The sequence below is a fragment of the Xenopus laevis genome, chromosome 5S (assembly GCF_017654675.1).
Source record: "Xenopus laevis strain J_2021 chromosome 5S, Xenopus_laevis_v10.1, whole genome shotgun sequence".
Classification (NCBI taxonomy): Eukaryota; Metazoa; Chordata; class Amphibia; order Anura; family Pipidae; genus Xenopus; species Xenopus laevis.
The window spans coordinates 102772866-102781387 of record NC_054380.1 but is presented as its reverse complement, the minus strand read 5'-3'; positions in this window follow the sequence as shown (position 1 = coordinate 102781387).

The window sequence follows — 8522 nt, the reverse complement described above, 5'->3', positions numbered from 1 at the left end:
AAGTGGCTAACGCTAGCATCAATTCGCCAGAAATACCATCTGCTGGAACATTGGCAATTTACTAACAGGCGTAGGTGACAATTCGCTAGTGAACGGGACCACCGCTAGCGTTCGCACTCTATCGCCAGATGACTATTCGCTCTGGCGAATGGTCCTTGCTCCGCACATTCAGTACACAGTTTACTGAAGGTTACCTCTTTCGCCAGAGTTTCCTTCACCACCTCAGACCAGACGAACTGCTAAAATGAAGCTACATCTTCCTCAATCTTATGTCAGTTACATCATTTAAAGAATGAGTTGGGTGTTGAATGTGTTGTAATGTCAGTAAGACAATAGAGGTGAAAAGGATTGTAGATCAAACTGCTGAACAACTATAAAACCTTATCAGATACCCCAATGCGACTGATAAGCGGTAAAGGAAAAGGACGCATAAGGAGATTCGTTTTCAATTATGTATCACCTATCATGGCAGAGAAGGCTTGGAAAGTGATGGGTTTCATTTGTTTTTTGTGGTGTAAGTTCCCTGAACAGAAACAAACGACGCAAATTGCATTAATGACAAAGGAAGATAAAATGGTCTCTTTTGATGCTGAAGGGAAAATAAGATCAAGGAAAGATTTCATTTACCCAGTAAGATGTTTACCACAATATAATGTATGGGTAGCAGCTAACACCAAGAAAACACTGTGGAAAAGTGATTTTCTTTAAACTGTTTGTTGCCTTAGAGTTCAGAAACATAAATTCACAATGAATTGCTGACTTCTTTTCTAATGCAAAGGCACAGCAAGCTGTTCTTACCGTATCTACACAGACATAATGTACATTACATACATGGGAAGATCTGTTTATTTGGTGTCGATCTTAGTCTCAGGCTTATGTGATTATTTTGCCTCCGGGCCAATGAATGGATTATGCTGTGGGTTTATGGGGTCCAGTTGGGAAAGAAAATTTGTGGGTTTCTGCCAGGTAATCTGGTTTCCTCCATTACTCCAAAATATACAAGAAATTAGTTTGGCTTTTGATAAAATTGATTATAATATGTGCAAATGTGATAAGGACTTTAGACTGCTAATTCAACGGGGAGAAAGAATGCCAAATTCTAGGTGTTACTTAATATAAAATGGTTAATAATAACATCATTGTTACAGATAAATGAATGAATAAAATATTGTCATTATTGTTGCCCTACTATAGTAGCCCTACAAGAGTAGTTAATTGGATTCCACCTTAAACTGTATCCTGAATAATATTGTTTGGATTGAGATTCCCAAATTCCACTGCCTAGGGTCTCACTATCCAAAAGTCTAAATCACATTGACTTGATTTGTGCTCCTGCGAAATCTTTGTGATCACTGAACCAAAATACAGACTGAATGGTAAGCCTTCAAACATTCCAGTAAATTAATCTAAAACAAAGAAAATGTAACTATATAACGAATATACATTTTGCATTTAAAGTCATACTAGAAGGAACACATTCCCATCTATTAATTTGCCATTTACTGCATATAGAGGGGATGTGAATTACCCTACTAACTCTTTTGCCTCACCATGTCCAAATAGTATTCACCCTGATAATTTCTTAACTAAGCTATAGATTCAAGGCTGTGTGTTCAAGGCTGCCTTTTCCTCTTTCCCTCCTACTGATTTATATCTATCCGGAGGCCTCTTTTTATTGCCCTTGCTTCTTTCAGATTTACAGTATGTGTCTTAGATTTCCCTCTGCTGATAATTAACCATGCAAAAGATTTTCCTTATTTCTGTTGTCTTAGTTGCTAATAAGCTCCTTGGCCTTATTGACCGATACAGCTCAATGAATATTGTTGTAAATAATATTTAAATTACTATATTTGTACAGAAAGATTCTAGCATATTGAATTTATGTCCTACAAGGTTTATAGAAAGAATAATCTTTTATGTCAGTGCAAGAGTTAAATAGTGATTTGTTCAAGGTCACCAGGAGCACTTATGGCATAGGGGAACTCTTTATTTCATAAAAAAAAATATTCTGGGAACTGTCCTTCATGTATGTTCTTATATTTAACTGGGCAGAATAATATGAACAGGACAAAGTTTATAAAGGCAGAGGAATATGGACAGAAATGGAACCATAACTGAAGTGCTGGGAAGAGTTGCACAAAAGCCGTACAAAAACTTTTTTTTATAATATCGCAAGAATGCTAAAATATTTTTTAGCAAAATTTTAGTCCTGTCCATTGGTCCTTCAATGTATGTGTGTCCTCTCTACATATTGCCAATCCAGTGTTTGAGGACAAATGAGTATGCATTTCAACAGGGGCGAAACTACAGAGGAAGCAGACCCTGCGGCTGCAGGGGGGCCCAGGAGGTATAGGGGGCCCCATGAGGCTCTTATTGATGAGCAATTTCAACATATATTGGTAAAACAGGACAAACACTGGATATGTCGGGGGCCCTAAAATTAATTTGCTGTAGGGCCCAGCAACATCTAGTTACGCCACTGCATTTCAATTAAATTTGTATCTTTTTCGTATTTTTTCCCACAACGCAAACTTTCAGGAAAATGTAATAATAAATAAGTGTAAAAAACCCAAGCACATTTGATCGGAGTTTGTACCAAGTACCAGAAATGTATTCAGGCATTTCTGGACTGTTTAGCATTATAATTTTTGATAAATAACTATGGCTAGTGTCCTACTGTACTTCTCATTTCTCTGTCCATCTCTATGCAATCGAATACTGTCACTATGCTTCCCAAATATTTTATGTGTCTGTAAATAACCCGTGAACTAGGATCTCACCACGCTACCTGCTGGTACTGTGTTTTTCAGTTCATTGCTTTCTATTGTGCTTTTTATGCCACTGCCCCATGCTTTGTAAGAGCCAGAAACCTGTTATCAAGAAAGCTCTGAATAATGGAAAGTCCATCTCCTATAGACTCGATTTTTCTCAAATAATCTAAAGTTTAAAAAATGATTTCCTTTTTTTCCTTGTAATAATACAGATTCATGTACTTGATCCAAACTAAGATATAATTAATCCTTATTTGAAGCAAAGCCAGCCTATTGGGTTTATTTAATGTTTACAAGATTTTCTAGTAGACTTAAAGTATGAAGATCAAAATAATGGAAAGACCTGTTATCCGGAAAGCCCCAGGTCCTGAGCATTCTGGATAATAGGTCCCATACCTGTATACTTTTAAGACAATCTCACGCTGCTAAATCATTTATAGGCAATGGGTTTCTGTTGCTATACACTTCTTTCCTCTTTTTGTGCCAAAGAACTGTGCTGTTAAAGAGGATTTATTTAATATAATTGAATAACTGGCTGGACAGTGAGCCATGTACCTTGAGAATGAGCTGGATAATGCTGAAATGGTGCGCATCTAATCAGCAAAGCCTGCAAGAAAATCCAAGAGCAGGAGCATAAAGAGGTCTTATACAGTCTGTTTGCTGGGACTTCATTGTGCGACAGTGATTGATTTCTGCCTGCAAGTCCTTTCCTCTTAAACTGCTGCTGAATGTGTAAAAAGTCATGATGTCATTTTATTCCTCATTTGTGTGCAGCAGCCACAGCTGAAGAGACGCCCAAGCAAATGCTTAGAAACTACATACAAATGTTTATTCTAAATACAAACAAACAAAAATAGTAGCACAGCCCATGTTACGTATTTTAAACCCTTTAAGTGGTGGGTTATGCAATAAAAGTGCAAAGTGTACCACAGTTCTTGTCACCTATAGCAACCAGCTGAAAAACAACAATCAGAGCTTTTCATGTTCCACGGTTAAAGTGACATTTACAGTATGTGAGGCTGCTTGCAGCTCCTTTTAACTCCCCCCCAGTGCATGAATAAAGTAGAACAATAAAAAATTATAAACAGGTGCAGGAAGAATGAGCAATGTAGTATAGTACAGATATGGGATCCCTCATCCGGAAATCCATTTTCCAAAAACCTATGAATTACAGGAAGGCCATCTCCCATTTTAAGCCACTTATTCATATTTTTAAAACGTATTTCCTTTTTCTCTGTATTAATTAAACAATAGCTTTTACTTGATGGTAACTAAGCTGCATTAATTCATATTGGTTGCAAAAAAACCCATTGGATTTATTAAATGTTTAAATAAAGGGTCCTCAACCTTATATACTTGTGAGCCACATCCAAATATAAAAAGAGTTGGGGAGCAACACAAACATAAAAATAGTTCGATAGGGGTGCCAAATAAGGACTGTGATTGACTATTTGTTAGCAGAGCCGGGCAACACCGGCCAGTCGCCCTAGGCAAGCCGGGTAGTCGCAAATCTGCGTGCGCATGCGCGAAATGGAGTCGGGCAGAGAAGGGAACTGGACTTGGGGTAGGCGACAGAGGAGGTACGTGCCTGGCGCCCCCCAGCTTTGCGCCCTAGGCATGTGCCTACCCCTAGTTCCGGCCCTGTTTGTTAACCCCATGTGGACTGGCAGCATACAGGAGATTCTGTTTGGCAGCACATGTTGTTTCTATGAACTAAAGGTTGCCTTCATGCCAGAAATTCAAAAAATAAGGGAACAACATCCAAGGGGTTTGGTGAGTACCATGTTCCTCACAAGCCACTGGTTGGAGATCACTGGTTTAAATGATTTGTAGCAGACTTAAGTTCTGGAGATCCATATTACAGAAAGATGCCTATATCCAGAAATCCACAGATCCCAAGCATTCTGCATAATAGATCCTATACCTGTATATTAAAAGATGAGACTTGCACTAAAATAATTGTGTGGTTCCAAATCCAATTCTTGTGCAGAAAACCACACTGTAATGACTGATGAATGTGGTGTGTACAGAAGTGCTGATAGACATAAATGCAATATTAAAACACTCACCAGAGCTCATTCTGAACACTTCAGGTACAGTAGATACATGCAAATCAATATCAGTCAGGATCGGAGTGGGCCGGCAGGACAACCGGGAAAAAAACTCAGTGTGCCCCTGGCTCTTGTTGGTTCCACCGACCCAGATCCACACCAAGATCCTTTAATTTGCATGCGCTCATCGGCGCAGCGAGGGGCTGAAGCGCACGGCGGGGAGGCAGCATGGCCGGGGGTGTCCAGAGGGGGGCCTTGAACAGCAGCCTGGTCAGCCCCGGGCCCCCCAGTCCGGTCATGAACTCAGTAATCTTCATTAGACATAATCTCCATTGTAAACACTGTATGTGGGAAAGACATGAACATACATTGAATATTGTATTAATGGATAATCTCCTCTGCAATGTATGCTACAGACAGAGTCACAGTCATGGCTTAGTGTAATACAAAGTCTCATATAGTTCAATACGCTTCACTTGATGTTCACCATGCTTTCTCATCTTCATGCTGTTCCTGATGGAGAATCTCCAACAAATATGTGTAGCTCTCCAAGGAAATATACACAAAGGGGGATCAGCGCCTGTGGCAACAGAAATCAAGAAACCAACATAGCGTAATACGTTCGCTACAGAGAAAATGGGGGAGGGGAAATGGGCAACCCAGTGTTGTTGTAAGTTCTACTAGGTAAGTGCTCCCCTGGGTAAATTGCCTACTTACAAACTGCTTCTGCAGTAGTGCACATATAAGGTGTGAAGCTTATGGGGGTGTGGATAAACCTCCTGGTTTATATTCTTTCCTGTGCGTTAATCGTTCAAGTGCTTGAAGTATGGATACCTCCACCACTGAGTGAAATGCCTACTTACAAACCACTCCTGCAGTAGTACGCATATAAATGGTTTTCCTCACACTCCTTGTCACGTCTTGCAGCTCTTTTGCAGACCCTCCAGTGCAAGGATAAGAGCCAGAAATAGTATAATACTGTTTATTCTAAAATACACTTAAAAACAAATAGAATATGCACTCACATTTTCCTTCATAATAAAATCACTTTAAATCAGTGTCTTTGTAGTTGTAAAGTCCCAGGAAAGGTCTGTTCGGCCGACTTCAGATCCTTGTTCTCTGGTGTTCAATTTTTATTCTCCTAACGCGTTTCACTGTTAAAACAGCTTCATCAGAGGCATAGATTATTCTGAACTCTTGTTCAAGAGTTCAGAATAATCTATGCCTCTGATGAAGCTGTTTTAACAAACGCGTTAGGAGAATAAAAATTGAACACCAGAGAACAAGGATCTGAAGTCGGCCGAACAGACCTTTCCTGGGACTTTACAACTACAAAGACACTGATTTAAAGCGATTTTATTATGAAGGAAAATGTGAGTGCATATTCTATTTGTTTTTAAGTGTATTTTAGAATAAACAGTATTATACTATTTCTGGCTCTTATCCTTGCACTGGAGGGTCTGCAAAAGAGCTGCAAGACGTGACAAGGAGTGTGAGGAAAACCATTTATATGCGTACTACTGCAGGAGTGGTTTGTAAGTAGGCATTTCACTCAGTGGTGGAGGTATCCATACTTCAAGCACTTGAACGATTAACGCACAGGAAAGAATATAAACCAGGAGGTTTATCCACACCCCCATAAGCTTCACACCTTATATGTGCACTACTGCAGAAGCAGTTTGTAAGTAGGCAATTTACCCAGGGGAGCACTTACCTAGTAGAACTTACAACAACCCTGGGTTGCCCATTTCCCCTCCCCCATTTTCTCTGTAGCGAACGTATTACGCTATGTTGGTTTCTTGATTTCTGTTGCCACAGGCGCTGATCCCCCTTTGTGTATATTTCCTTGGAGAGCTACACATATTTGTTGGAGATTTATTTACAGCTGAGAGACTGTGAGGTGATCAGCAAGAAACATCTAAAGGACTAACATTTTACCTGATTGCGGTTTAAGCAATTAATTTATATCCTGATGGAGAATGCTAAACGCTACACTAAACAATGTGTTTTGACACATATTTAGAAACTTTTGAAAATGTTGTATGAACATGAGAACACAAAAAGTCTAACCCTAACTGCCCTCTCCTATCCCATACCTGACCCCGATAGCCGTAGTTAACCACACAACCGAACCCTCTCTGATGGTGTACAGCATGAAGAGGAACACGAAGAGCTGGTTTCACAGGTGAGGAGAACCTTGTGGTAAGCTTGTCAAGCAGTGTGTTCAAGCAGCATTGCTTTGTGACTGAGCAGGCAAAACATCTCAAATCTCCCTGCGTGCCGTGGCCCTGAGAGGCTTCACCTAACGGTGCCTGTGCTCAAAAATGCCCTGTCAGGCAATTCTCGCTGAATAACGAGCCAGTGTGGAGGAAGCACAATGTATTTATTGTGTAAATACAATCTCCACATTCACAAACTGAAATCCGACAAAATACCGACTCAACTGCCACTTTTCATATTCTGGGGGAAGTAAGAACAGTTTACAGACACTTTTGTGAATATGTCTTTCAAACAACGAAAAAGGAGAAGAAGACGCCATGTTAAATGACATTTTCTCCCTACATTTTTAAAATGGAGTAAAGATCAATGTAACACTTCCACCTGTGTGAGCTCTGCATTGTTTCACCCAATCTCCATCCTCCCCACTTTTAGGTGCAGTATGGGGGGCTAATTAGCATATTCATGGGCAACCAATGTCAGAGTATAGGCCCAGTAATTAGAAATTTATAACAATAAGTTTGTAAACAAGAAAAACAGTTTATATTATTTCTATATATAAAAGTCCAAAATAAACTAACTGACAAAGACATGTTTTACCTCACATTTGCATTATTTTGCTATTGCTTGCTAAATGAATGAGGCAATGTTGGCATACTGAGTAACTATATATTATAGATCTTTATTTAAAGGGTAAGTAAAGCCATCCTGGCAAATATTAGTTTTTGTACCAGAATACAACCCTCTCCCCATCATGCCCAGAACTACAGAGCTGCCCCACAGTGTCGCACCCTCTTTTAACTGTGTCCCTTCTGTTCCCAACATCCATCTTGCTAATCAGTGAGCAGCCCATACACACTGCAAGCTAAACTGGGATCTTGGGCTATTGCACATGTTCCTGGGTGAGATAAATAAAGGGAATGGATATGTGATAAAGCGAGCATTCTGCCATATTGGCCTGTTAAAGTGTCAGGGAATCTCTTCTCTAAAGGGCACAACCATTAGTATAAGGCAAATGTACAGCTGAGAGGCACCTAATGGCAGACTGACAGGAAATTCTAAAAAATTTCAATTAATGTTGTTTGAAATGTCACGCGAACGACAAAATCTGGAAACTGATCTGTTAAAAAGATAAATTCACAGAGATAGAGGTTTGTGAATATGGAGGGAATTATCCACTTTTATTTTGCCATAATATTACCGCTTTTGTGAATTGGAGCTCTCATGGGGTTTTTCATTGCATTCAATGTTTGCAGTAAAAAAACAAAACGGCCTTGGCTGCAGTAATGCATGAGCTTTCTGTGTGCACAGTGATATAGACACAGCTGGCTGCGGCACACCAAATAGCAAGAAGCTATAGCAGTGTCAGTGTGGCTTGTAATGCTGTGTAAATAACACAGAATGCTGTTTACTTGTTTCCTGAAGGAACTGCAATATATATATCAGAAACGTCAATATAATAAAGGATTCTTTTCAGTTCAAG